Source organism: Sparus aurata, chromosome 5 (genome assembly GCF_900880675.1).
Source record: "Sparus aurata chromosome 5, fSpaAur1.1, whole genome shotgun sequence".
In the NCBI taxonomy this organism is placed as follows: domain Eukaryota; kingdom Metazoa; phylum Chordata; class Actinopteri; order Spariformes; family Sparidae; genus Sparus; species Sparus aurata.
Genome location: NC_044191.1, coordinates 32,967,618 through 32,982,097, shown reverse-complemented (window position 1 = coordinate 32,982,097; position 14,480 = coordinate 32,967,618). Strand labels below are relative to the sequence as shown.

Here is a 14,480-nt window from a genome sequence, read left to right as displayed (position 1 = left end):
TAGAAGTTATTTTAGCCCCGTACAACCGGGAGTTAGCCAGCTTAGCCGAGCCATTCAACACGGCAGATCCGGGTGTTTTCACAGCCAGGAAGTCGAGTGTTTTTGGCCTCAAATGCCACTGAGCAGCTGTCGTAGGAATATAAACCAGCCTCCGTCCTCAACACTGTCCAGCTGTTATATCACAACCTTGACGCCAAGGCTACACAACAAGCACTCGGCGAACAGACGAGTGACGTCACGGCAGGCTCGCATCTGGCCCGCGATCCGCTTTCCCTCCCTCTGACTCGTTGCATCCATCCACCGCGCACCTCCAAGAGGATGAGAAGTGAATGTCAATTCACAGCGAAGGGCTCTGGGAACACAAAGCCAAGCGAGTTCTCACATTAAAACTCCACATCTTGCGCCAGGTGGTTTCTCCTAGTTGTCGTCAAGGACACAATCACAGCAGATAGAGCGAGCTGCGAGACAGGCCGCTCCCAGGCACAGTGGCTTATTTGGGTCACGCAGGGTAAGTTGGGATAATGGCAAGGCCACTCAGACAAACACTCCAGCCTCGAGGACAGGAAACCAGGGAGAGGTCCTTCTTGTAAACCCAGGCCTACCTAATGGCTTTCATCTGTTCCATGAATGCCCCGCCCACCAGATATCGCCACGACGCCTCGCACTTCTTCACCTGCCGTCTCTTTTTCCCCCCCTCTTTCTCAGAGCGACTATGAACGCCATTTCCCAGATCTTCAAGCGCCGAGTTTGGATCTCTGGGGAGAGTTCAATTCAGGGTAGAATATCTCAAAAGTGAGAAAAAGTAAAAACCGGCAAACGGCGTCTTCCATGTGCTCAAAATTGAGGCATTTATGAGCAGTCAACCGATGCTGCAGGAAATGCAGCGTAGTTCTCAAGAAGTCCTCAGGCAGCAGCGAGAAACAAGTGATATTACAAGAAAAGGAGAATGATTAAAGCCTAATATGGCATAGTAGAGAGAGGAGAGAGAGGTGATTTATCCCTTCACGGCCTTTTGACACTAAATTAAACTGTTGAGTCCATTCCCCCCGTGCCAGCTAGTTATCTTTCCAGGCTAATTTAACACTATAATTTACATTCCATATAAAATACATCCTGATGTGGTGCTGTCAGGGCCGTACATCATTTGCAGAGAGTGCTCCAGTTTCAGTGAAAAGGACAGAATTAGATCATATTCATGATGCAATTAAACACTTCAGTGGGAATCGATGTAAAACCGATGAGCCCTGAAAACAATGCATATGGCTGAGAACATTAGAACACATTACCTACCCGTGGATCCCTCTCGCTCCACAGACGCAATTTAAAAATCCTCCGCCACTCCACTCTCTCCGTCTCTCTCCAGAATCATAACGCACGGCGATAATAAATGAATTTTTCACAAAATTATTCAACTACTAAATTGCCCATGGTAACTGAGTATCAGATGAAAGTGATGTGAATTATTAAGTAGGGAAACTGTTTGTTCTCACCACGGGTGTAATAATCGGCCAAATGAGGGAAGAGAAGGGGCGCAAGAGGGGCAGGTTACAGTACAGCAAATAAAAAAAATAAAAAAAAAGGGAGATCTCATAATAAACATCAGGGTTGATGTAAAAATGGGAAAACTCTGTCTGCCGCCTGGGCCTCCAGCTGGGTTGATGGTATCGACCAATTTCCCCCAGGGCGGCAGTGTGGGTTTTCTTATGGATACAGAGAGGAGAACATTACGAGGCATTGCTGCACATTCTCATGTAAAACTGGCAACAGGCCCTCTGGAGCTGGCAAACCGCTGCAACAGCCAGCCAATGTTACACCATCTCACCACATTTTACATAATCAGACAGACAGCGCAGCAGACCACACACTCACACCGCTCCACTCCGGATCACGTCAAACTACCTGTCACACTTCCTTCTCCACAAGCCACCAGGCTTCGCTTTGATTGGCTCCTAGGCGAGGGGAGGGGGGGGCACGTATTAACACAAAAGCTGAAACACCTAACTTATTTTCATTACTCTTCATTTGCCTTTTTTTCGCACATTCTTCTCACCGAACGCGTCGTCGTTGTCGAAGCCCGAAGCGCGTTCTGGTCGTAAGAAAAGCAGACAAATGTAATGAAATTCAGAATTTAAGAGCCGCACGCGGGGCAGAGGTGCGGCAATTTGTAACCATTTCTGACAGGATGAGTTGGCCTCTCCAACTGAAACAGTAATTATGCTTAATGGTCCTTTAATCTGTCCATCAGGCGGGAGGTGAGCAGCCGGGTCAGCCTAAAGTGCTCCAGGCGTCACAGCGTGTCAGGGTACAGTCAGCAGGGGTGAAGTGCTCCACGAGGAGTGCCGGCGACGCTCCTTCTCGCCGCACAACAAGAGCCGGGGCCGCGGGACTCGGGCCTCCATCCTCCGACACACACATTAGTCAACACGTCGCACACCTACTGACCGACTCCTGCGCGAACACACTTACAACTGGGTAAGTATGAGCCGAGCATATGAGTGCGGGGGAGTGTGAGCGCCTGACAACTTTGGTATAATTCGAGAAAAAATCTTGTGCTGGAGGATTCACGTTAAAGGGACAGTTCACAGATCCAAAAATGCATATTGTATCCCGTCTGCAGGGATGTTTGAGACCGTTTTGGTGCGAGTTTACCAAGTTTGAGCACTGACCGCCTGAGGACTGCGCTAAGTGCGCTAAGTACATCTTGCTTTCCATTTCCCTCGCCCATTTTTAACAGACGTGAAAATGACCTGTGGACGGTCGTATCGACATCATCCCAGCGTTCCACCACAGTTTTAATGTCTGTATCTGTAGAATATGTCACAGACATGAAGAGAATAAACACAACTGGTGACGAGCCGTTGTTTTCCTGTTTTTTCTTTCCCTCCCTGTCTTTCCACATCCTGTTTTCACGCTCTTTCAACCGTGGGTAAAGGAAAACCATCAGTTCATCATATCATCGAAGGCAAACGCAGTCGCCGAGCACTTGGCGCTAAACGGCCTTGTTAGAGATGTTTTCAATACAATGGAACTACATTTTAAAACTTCACAGAGATATCTCTTTCCAGGTTACTAAAGATATTCCACAGAAAGCGTTGTGAGCACTTAAACGTTGGCGCTATTTTGTCCCTATTTATGCAGCTACTCATGGACTTTATGTGAGCTAACTAAGCTAGTTAACATTACAGCTAATTCATGTAGTACGCCACACATGTTTGCGCAAGGAATTTAATATCAATTCAAGTTAGTATGCGTACGCTCAGGGTCATTTTCATACCCAGGAAGTCAAGTTTTTTTGCTTCAAAGTGCCACTGAGCAGCTTTCCTACGCTACACCTCCAACACTGTGTCCAGATTTAATATGACACCCTTGTTTACAACCCAAGCTGTCACCAGCACAAGCCTCGCGCCCCTGAGTGGACGCACGCCTCCTTCTGAACGTCGGCGGGTTTAGTTAGTTTAATAGTTCCGACATGAAACTCGCTCACAACGACGTCCGTGGGAGATTTGGAAGTATCTGGGTAATTGTATCTGGAAAGAGACGTCGCTGCTGACCATCTAGTTTATCACATCTGACAGGTGGCAGGCATCCCTCCACAGCCGATGTCTCCCAAAAACTTGGCATCTCACGATAAAACTATCCAGATGGATAAATAACTCGGCAGCTGAGAAGGAAAAAAAATATGTCATTTTGGTTTTTTTTTTTGGCGTTGACTGTCCCTTTAAACTCTGAACTGCTGCGTCCAGCTGGAGCCCTGGCACTCGGCCACCATCATCAATCTCTCACAGATTCACAGCTGATGAAAGCGAGAGGGGGGGGGGGGGGGGAGGGTCGAGCTAATTCCAGATCGCGTTAGAAATCCCAGGTCATGTCCCGTTACATACCTCGACAGTCACGCATGTCTGGCGCTCCTATGCGCAGACAAAGCCGTGGCGGAGGGGAGCATTCCAGCCGGAGAGATGGTACTACGTCTATCCCAATAGTAATGGCAGAGACACAGGGTCCATACCAAAACAAGGGTGGACAAATAGTACCTTTGTACCCGGAGTCATTTGTACCCGGCTCAGGCGCCTGGCTATCTCAGAGCCTGGCAGATAGAGCTCCTAGTCCCAGCTATGCATCTGCACTTGTGCTGTATTTGTTATCTTGGACAAGCATTCTCCCTCCACCGTTTCAGTGGCCAAATAGAGAGGGGGGGAGAAAACGAATCACTCCTAGACCTACTCCTGTTGTTCCCTCAGCTGTCAACACTTCTCACAGACTTCACCCCCGCCTAGCCACATCGATACAGAGAAGTGACTGCCGTTTGCTTTATGATTGCCTTGTTTTATTCTCTCGGCCGGGCTTTTTCTCAGCCCCTCGCAGCTCTAATCAGACCGCCTTGCCTGGACAACAGAGCCATTGTCTCTTTAAGTGAAAGAGGCAGTGGATCAGTGAATCCCTTTCCATTTTCCCGCTTTATTAGCCCAGCGGCACACTACTGTTTATACTAGTGGGTATTCTGTGTTTGCCGAGAACAATTACAGTATGACAAATGATCCGTCAATGCCATCTATCAGGCCGGAGCTGACAGGAATCCTATAGACAGGGCAGCCATTCGTCCCCCCGCTCCCCATCTCTGGGGTCCCATGCTTTAGTATCCATGACAACGTGCAAGCCACTTGCCACGCTTGCCACTTCACAGTGAGAGATGAGCGCCCGTGAGTGGCTTTGAAAATTAGCCTTTGACACCCCATGTTCCACCGCGCTCCCACCCTCCAAGCCCACAGTCCAGCCCCTTTGGGGGGGGCCTCTGAACAGCCACAACCCCCCCCCCCCCTTTTTTTTTTCCTCCACATTCAAGCTCACACAAACACAAAAGGCAGACACATAGCTCGGCGCTGCCATAAACGTACCTCTCCCCGGGTCTCACGGTGTCAATTTTATTGTGCCTGAGCTATACGATCCTCAACATTAACCTCACAGCTACATTACCTATCCAGCAACGGAAACGACGGGAGAAGAAGCACCAGCATGGCCAACATCCATAAAATAGGGCGAAGAATAAAATGGGGGTGAAATAGAAAAAAAAACAGGTTGAGAAGTGCCTGAATGCACATGAGCTGCCGGCACATTATCAGACGGAGCCAACTGTCCGACCACCTCCTCCTCCTCCTCCTCCTCCTCCTCCTCACACTTCATGAATGACTTTCTGAGAAGAAGAAGAAAAAAACTGTCTCTCCTAAAAATACTTCATTAAATGCTGGGAAGTTTATGCTTTTTTTAGGCCAAGTAGCAGTAGTTCCCTATCCCTCACCTTTTGGCTGAACGGTTACAGGACAGTTGGGTGTAACAGGAGGGGATTTAAAAAAATATATGTGCAATCCTACCGCAGTATATTCGAGAATATCAGGAGGTCAACGCTGGAAACCCACCCATTAAAAATACCCCAAAATATAAATGCAGACTTAAGTAAAGTATGAGCGATGTTTCCGGGACTAGGTGATGATTCCCGTTTGACTCCCAGACACACCTCTTTGGGGGGGTTGTGTTGATGCCATAAACTACACTTGGCAGCCGAGGATCATATTACTACCGTGAAAGAAACAAACAAAGCTGTGCAAACGTGGTGCACTGTCAGAAGCAGCGGTTTTACCGCCTGTGATTAATCATATTTGGAGAAACATTAAAGGGAAAGGAGGAAACTGGCTCCAGCACTAGGAGGTAAGGGTGTCAACTGATATAACCCACCACTGACATCAAGCAGAGCCAGCTAGCTCATTGATGTGGCAGCGTCTCATTTTCACCAGTTTGGAAGCAGACAGTTTTGCAGCGCCTTGCGGTTCTTAATTATCTTCCGACTTTGTCTAATTCAATCAACACAACTCAGATCTGGCTGCGAAATGGCACTCACATCCCCTCAAGCTCAGCAAGTCAAAAAACACTGAATAAGTGGAACAGTCAAACTGACAAAATGGCATAGCACATGAGAAATAACTGCTATTTTATCTCCCGGGCTGAGACCTCATCCGCAGCGGTGGGGATGAGGGGAGGCAGGGAGAGCAGCCAATCGGCTTTTTGTTTTAAGTTACAAGACAGCGTTCAGGAGGAGGAGGAGGAGGAGGGGGGCGACACACACACGGGAGGCGAGCGCTTTGATGACGCTGCAGATGTTGCCTTGCTGAGCGGTGTGTGAGGTCACTCTGCTCGCCGGCTCTCTGTAGGCCCCCCCCACCCGCCCCCTCGCCTTTTGCTCCGATGCTTCCTGGTGAACTTAATATCCACTGGCATCTCATTACGATGTCAGGACGGCGACTCCCTCACAAGTGTACATTTTTAATAGAATACACGGCAAACGCGGCAGCGACTGCGCCCGGACACACAGAGAATTTAAAGGTCATTAGGGATTCAATCGTTTGCCAGTTGGCAAGCCCTAAAAAAAAAGTGAGTGACATAATGAGCAGGAGGCCCGTCCCACCGAAATCCTTTTCCCGCCACCACCGCCGCCGCCGCCGCCATTCCCACCCATTCACCGCCCCGTCTAATTCCGAGGGCCACAGCATTATTAGATTTTGACATTATTAGCTGAAATAGCGGAGAGGCCCTGCTGTCATTATAAAGCCTTTACTTTCGCGCTGACTGCCAAATCTGTTTTGCACCAGCTACACACTGCCAAACCCAACAATGGCAGATTAGTGAAGCCCTTCTCCTGTTGCAGCAGAGGTTAATATAAAGTGACAGGGCTAAGTCCGCTCCGATTAAGTATGCTGAGAGATATTACGGCAGTTTGTTACATCAGATCGTTATTGGATTAAACAGCATGCACAACAATGAAAGTTTAATTTTAATTTTCGGCAGGAATATAAAACAGGCCCAGAGAGCGCTCCTGTCAGAACAAAGGCAGCATTACAATACCTCCTTGTTTTGTGCTGTTTCCCCCCTTTTTGCCGTTACCGGAGTGGCAGACATGAGCAAAAACTGATGGTAAGTGAGGCTGTCAACCTTTTTTCCTCCCTTAGGTTAATACATTATTTATAAACCAACAGAATTCAGCTGCACCACACAACCCGGGATCTGGTAACCCAGAGCAGAAGAGGATATGGTGGAGTGTTTATTATGTTTATCGGTTTCGGTCGTCCGCCGATGTGCCGCGCGCGGCGAGAGCCCAGTTGGCCGGCGCATTGTCAGCTCCGCAAGAGGTCACCGCACCTGACCAATAAGCTGTTATTAATCCTCACAGAGTCATCCATTAGCCTGTCCGATTTTTATGACCCTCTCCTTTATTAGATGAGCTATCAGCTGTCCATGTTTGGCAGAAATATGGACTCCCTCATCTGGGCTCCGACACTACCCATCTTCCAAGAAGGTGTTGGCATGCTCGGACCAGGTAGAGCGAACCTGAAGCCGAGCCAGGAGAGCAGCACGGGGAGGGGGGGGGGGCTGAATCTGCCAGTCTCCTGGGGTATTCCCCACCGTCCCGTTACCTCCGATAAATCTCAGTGCTTTACGATTAGGTACATAAAATGAGTCATAGATCTGGACGGTAAATAAGAGCTTGTCAGTGGGGCTGACGCCAGGCCCGGCTCCTCCTCCACCTCCTCCTCTGCCAGATAGTCCCTCTGTAGCCCGGCCATCAGACTGCTGCTATTGAGCTGGGGCTAAAAAGGCTCCAATAAATAAGCCTGATATTTCCCTCAGGACGTCTACGGTGCCACCCTGAAGCACGCTCGCATACACTGAACAAACAAAACCATCCAGCATCAGAAACAGGGACTGTCTGGATACTAACAATGTTTTATTTTCTTGTTTTTCAAAAAAAAATCCTCTTCCAAAAAAAACCGGCGTTCCTCTTTTCTAATTACCTCTCTCGGACAGGGGAGCCGGGAAGTCAATGGATCAATCCATTTCAAGTATATTCAAACTATATGCCGGACTCTCCGAGACACTGATGTCTTTTAATGGACCTGCAATCCATACTTGCAATTAAGCATGCAAAATCTCCCATTAAGTAACTCCACTTACGCTGTATTTACTCCAGTGCAGTTTTTTGTTTTGGGAGGGGGGGTGGGTGGGTGTTTCACGAGGCTGAGAGAGCAGCAGAGATGACCTGAGGGAGGAGCGATGGTCTCCAAATGCACTAACACAATGATGGACACTTCCTCTGCAGCGCCAGCTAATCATTGTTGCCGATTCGTTTACACTGGTCCGAAATGACTCCCTGAATGACCGCCTTTGCATATTAAACAGACAAACAGACAATAGGGACACGCTGGTGGAGGACACGAGTGCAGCTAAACACCAGCAGTGTGCAGATAGTCTGGGGAACAGTAGACTCATAACACTGTATGTACAAATGGGAATCCAGCAGCTGATTGATAGCATATTAAACAGAGCCGTGTTACTGCCGATCCACTGCACATTTTGACAGGGCACCTGCAAAACTGTTTTTTCAACATACATCAGCACCTATTCAGCATAACTGCATATAAAGTGCAATGCATCTCACTGGGAAGTAAGAAAAAAAAAAAAAAAAAAGGAGGCTATCAGGAGAAAGAGGGTCTGGAATAACGAACGCAGAGGAAGTGCATGGCTACGGGCATGCAATCAGCTAAGAATTCACAATCTCGCCCAGTTTATACAGTTCTATAATCAGAGAGAGGAGAAGGAAAACAACGCCATTGGCACGGCGGCGAAGAGATTCAAAACATTTTCATTAGTGAGCGAAAAAATAAAGTACTCCTTGGTGAAAGCGTTGCCGCTTATTTTTTTTTTTTTCCCCCAAGTTTGACGCTTGAAAAAGGAAGATTAGACGGAGGACAGGGGGGTTTTTTTGTGTGTCAAGTCTGAACTCTGCAAAAGTCTTTCTTGTAAGTTACACCATCTGATTTATATTGTGTTCTTTTTTTTTCTTAATCAGTCAGTCAGAAAGTGGAGCAGCGAAAATATGAGGCAGGAGTAAAGCAGCGATAAAAGATTGTTATCCAACAGCATTTATGTGAAAATGGACACTTCATTTTACCTTTTTTTTTTTGGCTTTTTTTGAGTCGTTGTCATTCATGAGTTTTTCACAAACGCTCAAAACAGTTTAAACTCAACAATATCGTTCTACTGAGGTAAAAAGAATATTCACCAGTAGACTCAAGGCTGCAGAGGAACCTTTTATTATGAACATTAGTATTCAAACGTGTCATTACGTCAATAAGCCGTTCCGCCTGTGTGCCACGATGCCGGCGTCGCATTAATTCGCTGGCTCAGAATGTCATTATGTCAATCCAGTGTCATTCCCCGTATGTCATTACGTCAATACGCGCCTGCGCCGTTCAATAAATCATTATATCGTATACTACAATCAATACGCCAATAAGTCATTATGTTGTATGCTGCGATCAATGTGCCAATTATAACAGTATATACTGACGGGTTTTTATTAAAGCTTTCTCTTGTTTCATGTTAGTTGAAACTGTGATGACAGAATTTATTTTAACGATTCTAGAGATTTAAAACGCAGGTCGTCAGGTAACGACGCTCTGGTCTCGGGTCGGCAACTCCGACCTGAAGCGCCAATAAAAGAGATTTTCTTCAGAATCGTTTGCAGCAGCTATATCTATCTGTATGCATGCAGCAGGGTTCGATAATAAGGATTGCGCGATTGTAAAGTACAATGACACGTAAATCCAACGACTCACGCGCCTGATTGGGTAAAAAAAACATTGGTTTTTTTTACCAGAGCGGATGACGGAGGTGTCGAAGGAGTGAGTCACCTCGAGTCCTTCACGTCTCTGTCGAGAGTTGCACATTTGAGAAAATTGCAGCGTGTTAATTTAAAAAAAAATGTTGTTGCTTTGCATCAATGACGCACAGTTTCCCTCCCAGTGGGAACTTATTTGTATGGTAGTGAACAAAGAGAGAGAGAGACAAATAATGTTCTGATCCTGCTTGAATTGGACCACGAATCGCACACGTGATGTCGATTCAAGTCAATAAAATCTCAGTTTATTGTAATTAAAGAAAAATATCTTCGAGTTCAAACGTCATCGCCTCACTCAACACACCAACATGGAGCCAAGTGAGCTCGGAAAAGGTTCTAAAAGAGATCAAAATCAAAATAAATATTGACGGCTGCAGGGATGTGAAAGCAGAGTTGGTTTATTTTGTCTCTACGATTTTAGAGATTTTAGATTTAAGTTACAGGTTTTGGTGAGCGTACGACGAGATGACGTCAACAACGTGCATAACTCGAGCTGGATGAAAACAACTACTCCCACAGGAGAAAGAGAGACTTCACTTCGGGCTGAGCGGATTCCTGACGAGCCCGTTCAGTCGGTACCGTGCCTGTAAAACAAAACATCCGTCACAGCAGCCTTTATAAAAGTCTGCTCGGCTGTTCAGTGTGTCGTCAGAGTCGTTGCTGCTTTTTGATCACCGATCTGCTTCACCCGCTCCGCCGGCTAAGATCCGCGTTTATGTTCTGTAAAGTGGATCTGATCTTCCTGACGGCGGTCTAATGTTTTAATATCTTTGTAGCTGGAACCTTCTGTTTATTTTATTCCTGCGTTTCCATCGCCGCCTTCCGAGTCCCTTTGTCGTATTGATCTGCGTCGTCTGCTCAGTCTTTTATCTCTCATGACTATGAAGTGCACTTGAATTTGTTTTGAGAAAATGCTTCAGTATTAGACTATTATAACAGTTATTATCAGACTGTTTTTGTTTTGCTTCATTGTCCTTCAGCTCGTATTTCTGTCTCGATCTTGTTCTATGTGCAGACGACGACGTGAAATAAAAGAGAAACAAACACTTCTATCACTTGTCCAACAACTCCCAAACCACTCGGTTTATACATATTTCAAAATGCATAGGTTCAGTGACGGATGAGAATCATTTTGCATAAATTGATGATCATTTTAGACATTTTTATATCTGGAAAAACTCAAGTAACATCTTAAAAAAGGTGCGCTGGGTAGTTTTGGGGTTGAAATGTTAATCAGAAGCTTTGATTTTCTCTTTTTTATGCCTAAACTAAGTAAACAAACTCTTGGTATTCCTCTGAGAGCAGCTCGTCTATTCAGTTATTCAGCTGAGTTTGTATTATTACTTCATTAATATTGTAAATATAATAATTCTGAGCTTGGATTTCTTCTCCAGAACGACACGGGGCCCCTTTCAACAGTCGATAACCACCTCCAGATTTACATGTATCACATCCGTGCTTTACTGACGCAGCGTTACTGAAAGAGTTTCGGGACTACGAACCCTCCGACCGCTCTCAGCCAACCCATGTTAGGTATCTTAATTTAAGACTTTAAGCTAACGCGTAAAGAAACACTTGGCACATTTATGGCATTTTAAAAAGCTCTCCACGACTCGTCCACAGTTTTTAACGGTGCACGGATCCCACCGGTTTCTGCTTTTTAGTTTTTAATCACGTCATTTTTTAATTCTGCACGTCCAGCTCTTCGCTGTGACAGCAGAAAGGTTTAGCTTGTTCCGTCAACTACGCAGATCAAATTGGGGGTCGACTGATGCTCGATGCTGATTACTAGAAATCAAGGAGACTGAAAAAACAATATGGGGGGACCGAAAAAACAAAAGTAAAATTTACTCCAGAACTTTGCTGAAGTACGATTCTGAGGTACTTTCCATTTTCTGCTACTGTGCTCTCCCTCCCCACCACATCTATTGGATACATTTAGTTCCCAGTTCCTTTGATCAGTAGCCTATAAACAATAAAATAATCAGAATCTGCAGATGTTGTTGTGGGCGCGACTTTGAGTGAGAGGAAGCTGCATCAGAGCCAAAGTAGCACATTTTAAATGTGCTTAATTTATCGGAAATCAGACAAAAATCACCGATATCAATAATCGGAAAAATGCTGAACATCTTCCAGATAATCGGAGCCTATAATCAGTTTACCTCTTGTTGAAATAGCTGCATATTCTACGTAAACTCCTTTTAAATATGTGTATTATTTCAACAAAGGTGCACGTCTGGGATAAATAAGATCATTCAGGATTAAAAGACTACTTTTCTAAATGGGTCGTGGATGAAATATCTTTTCAGCAGCAGAGTGATATTTTTTATTCCCACTTTTAATTATGCTCCTGTTGTCATATCATTGATTCATCTTTTTGACTTGGATATATTGATTTAACCCCATCAGGACAGAGCATTATCGATCTCGCACCACATCGCACCATTTGACCTTGTTTACTGAAACATTTCACTCTTTTTAAAAGAAGAACAATGTGGGGGAGTCTATTGTTTTATACATATTCTGGTATTTTGGTGTTTCCGATCGGTGCGTGTGTGAAGTTTCTCTGCACAGCCGGACACACGTGTATTAAGCGTCTCGTAATAAGCTCTCCACTCTGATCTCTTGCATACTGACGGATCCTTGGGAGTGATCAGACAATGCATATTTGGGGGGTTGGGTGTAAGAACCAGATGTGCATAAATGAGGAGCGCGCTGAAGGAGGATTATCCCCCCATAATTCTGCCTACGTATCGAGTCGTAACTAGACGTCGTCAGCAGTTGCGGAGAGGTTCTGAACATTAAGTTTATGGGCTCCTCATTATTTAACATGTTAGGGTCTCCCCACAGCCCAATGAAATTTTGATGGCAGTATTACAGCTAGTTTGTTGCCTCCTCACTCCTACTCACTACTTATGCAGATGCAAATGGGTAAGAGAAGTCTCTTTGGACAGACCCACACTTGCACGGGAAGAGACATTAGACTAATCCACCGTTCTGCTCTGGTGTGGATAAATATTCAGAACCGATCTTCCAAAGGGCACGATCAGAGAGCGCCGGATCTGCTGCAGCCTCGGTGGTGGTGCTGCTGGTGCTGGTGTTGTTGTTGCAGACATGCATGATGAGGCCAGACCCCTGCCCGGACAGGCCGGGGACTGCAGTGGTGCAGTGGTCTGAGCGAGCCATTTCCTGCCTCTACATCTGCATACAGTAAAAAAAAAAACAAACATTCCTGTAAATAAAGACGGCTGTCCAGCAACTGTCTTCCCAGCGACAATGGTATTGACCGTAGTCAGATGCTCCGCTGATTAAAAATTGATCCATTTTGAAAAATCTAATCAACTGAATAGGATTCTTTCATACGTGGGGTGGGGTTGGTGTGCGTTCGCTCGGGGTGGTGGGGGTTGAGCAGCTGCTGACACAGAGAGGCAGACCTGTTATTAACCCCTGCACCTCCACGCAGCCCCTTGCACCCTGCTCCCCAGTTCACATCCCCCCCCGCGCCCCGGGACCAGACACGGCCCAGACGGTCTGAATTATTCAGCAGTCTGGGAGAGGCTCCGGACACTTGGCCTATTAATGCCTGCCAGTAGAGGCTAGTGGCTCTAATGGCCGGTCCAGAGGAGCCCCAGCTCCCAGCGGACGGGAGGAGGGCTGCTAACGCTAGGCTTCAGGGGATGTGAGAGCGAATTCATCAGAGGCTGAGGTCGCGGCAGGTTAATGACGCCGCGCGTCTAGACGGACGCTGGACTCACACCCTGCCCAAAAGGCAGCGGGGGATGGCGTTGGGATGCAATAATATTTTTATCTTCCAAGCAGAAGGAGCCCGGCAATATTAAGTCTTAGAGCTTATCTATGTTGACTTTGACCATGATCCACTATTGACCCGGTGTTCCACCACCCCCCCTGCTTCAAAATAACAGAACGCCATGAATATCTCCAATATGACCAGAGCTCCTGTTACATTCTGCTGTTATTAAAGGCTAAATGAAAAGGAAGTGCAGTGAGAAACATTTATCACAAATGGATCAAACGTCCCGACACAGCTGAACCATGTTCATTACAGAGAGATTAAAAGATCGTCTACACAACCCAACCCTGATTACTCACAACCCCTTATCATCGCCGCACAAACAATCCCAACAGCTGGAGAGGGCCCTCAACTCCGGCACACAGTCACTCAGTAATCAGGGCATCTCCCCCAGAGAGAAAACGGGGGATGAAGCCCAGGGTGCGACTCTCATTTGGGAGCGGCTCGGGTTGCCATGTGGCCGATCACCTTGGTGATCACGTGCATCCGCCCCGGTGTCTCCGAAGGGTGTAAACACAATCGTGAACACGGGCATTAGCAGCAATGACCCTCCCGGGCGCAGCGCAGATGATCCAGTCAACAACAGCAGCAGCATACGTGATCTAACCTGGAGGATTCTCATAGGAAGCTCTCAGACAAAAAAGTAATCATTGTTGCGCCAGAACACTCAGTCATCAGTCACCGTGAGGACAAATACATTATAAAGTCCAGGCAGAGGAAGGTATTCTTATTATCGCCTACCAGAGATTTATGCACTTGAAGGTTGAGTTCTTTGAGTGAGCGTGCTCGATAAGTCTGATGAAGCGGAATGAATTTAGCCTTCAGTAGGTACTATCTGTGCTGGACTGCGCCGCCACGACGCACGCCATTCCTTTATCCCGGATCTAATGCCAAGCACATTTACGGTTTGAGGTCAACCTCAATGACGCGATTGAACCAAACCAA

General features: G+C 46.6%; 1 protein-coding gene across 3 annotated transcripts in view; it reads right to left on the bottom strand.

Annotated features, from left to right (window-relative positions):
- Positions 1-14,480, bottom strand: part of cux2b (cut-like homeobox 2b) — a 95,739-nt gene that overhangs the window by 71,580 nt on the left and 9,679 nt on the right. The window contains exon 1 of one of the 3 annotated variants that reach the window (XM_030417316.1): positions 3,882-3,902. The exons of the other annotated variants lie outside the window; for them this stretch is intronic. The gene's annotated coding sequence lies outside the window, so the exon portion shown is untranslated. Of the gene's footprint in view, positions 1-3,881; positions 3,903-14,480 lie in introns of those variants that run through there. 3 annotated transcript variants of the gene reach the window in all.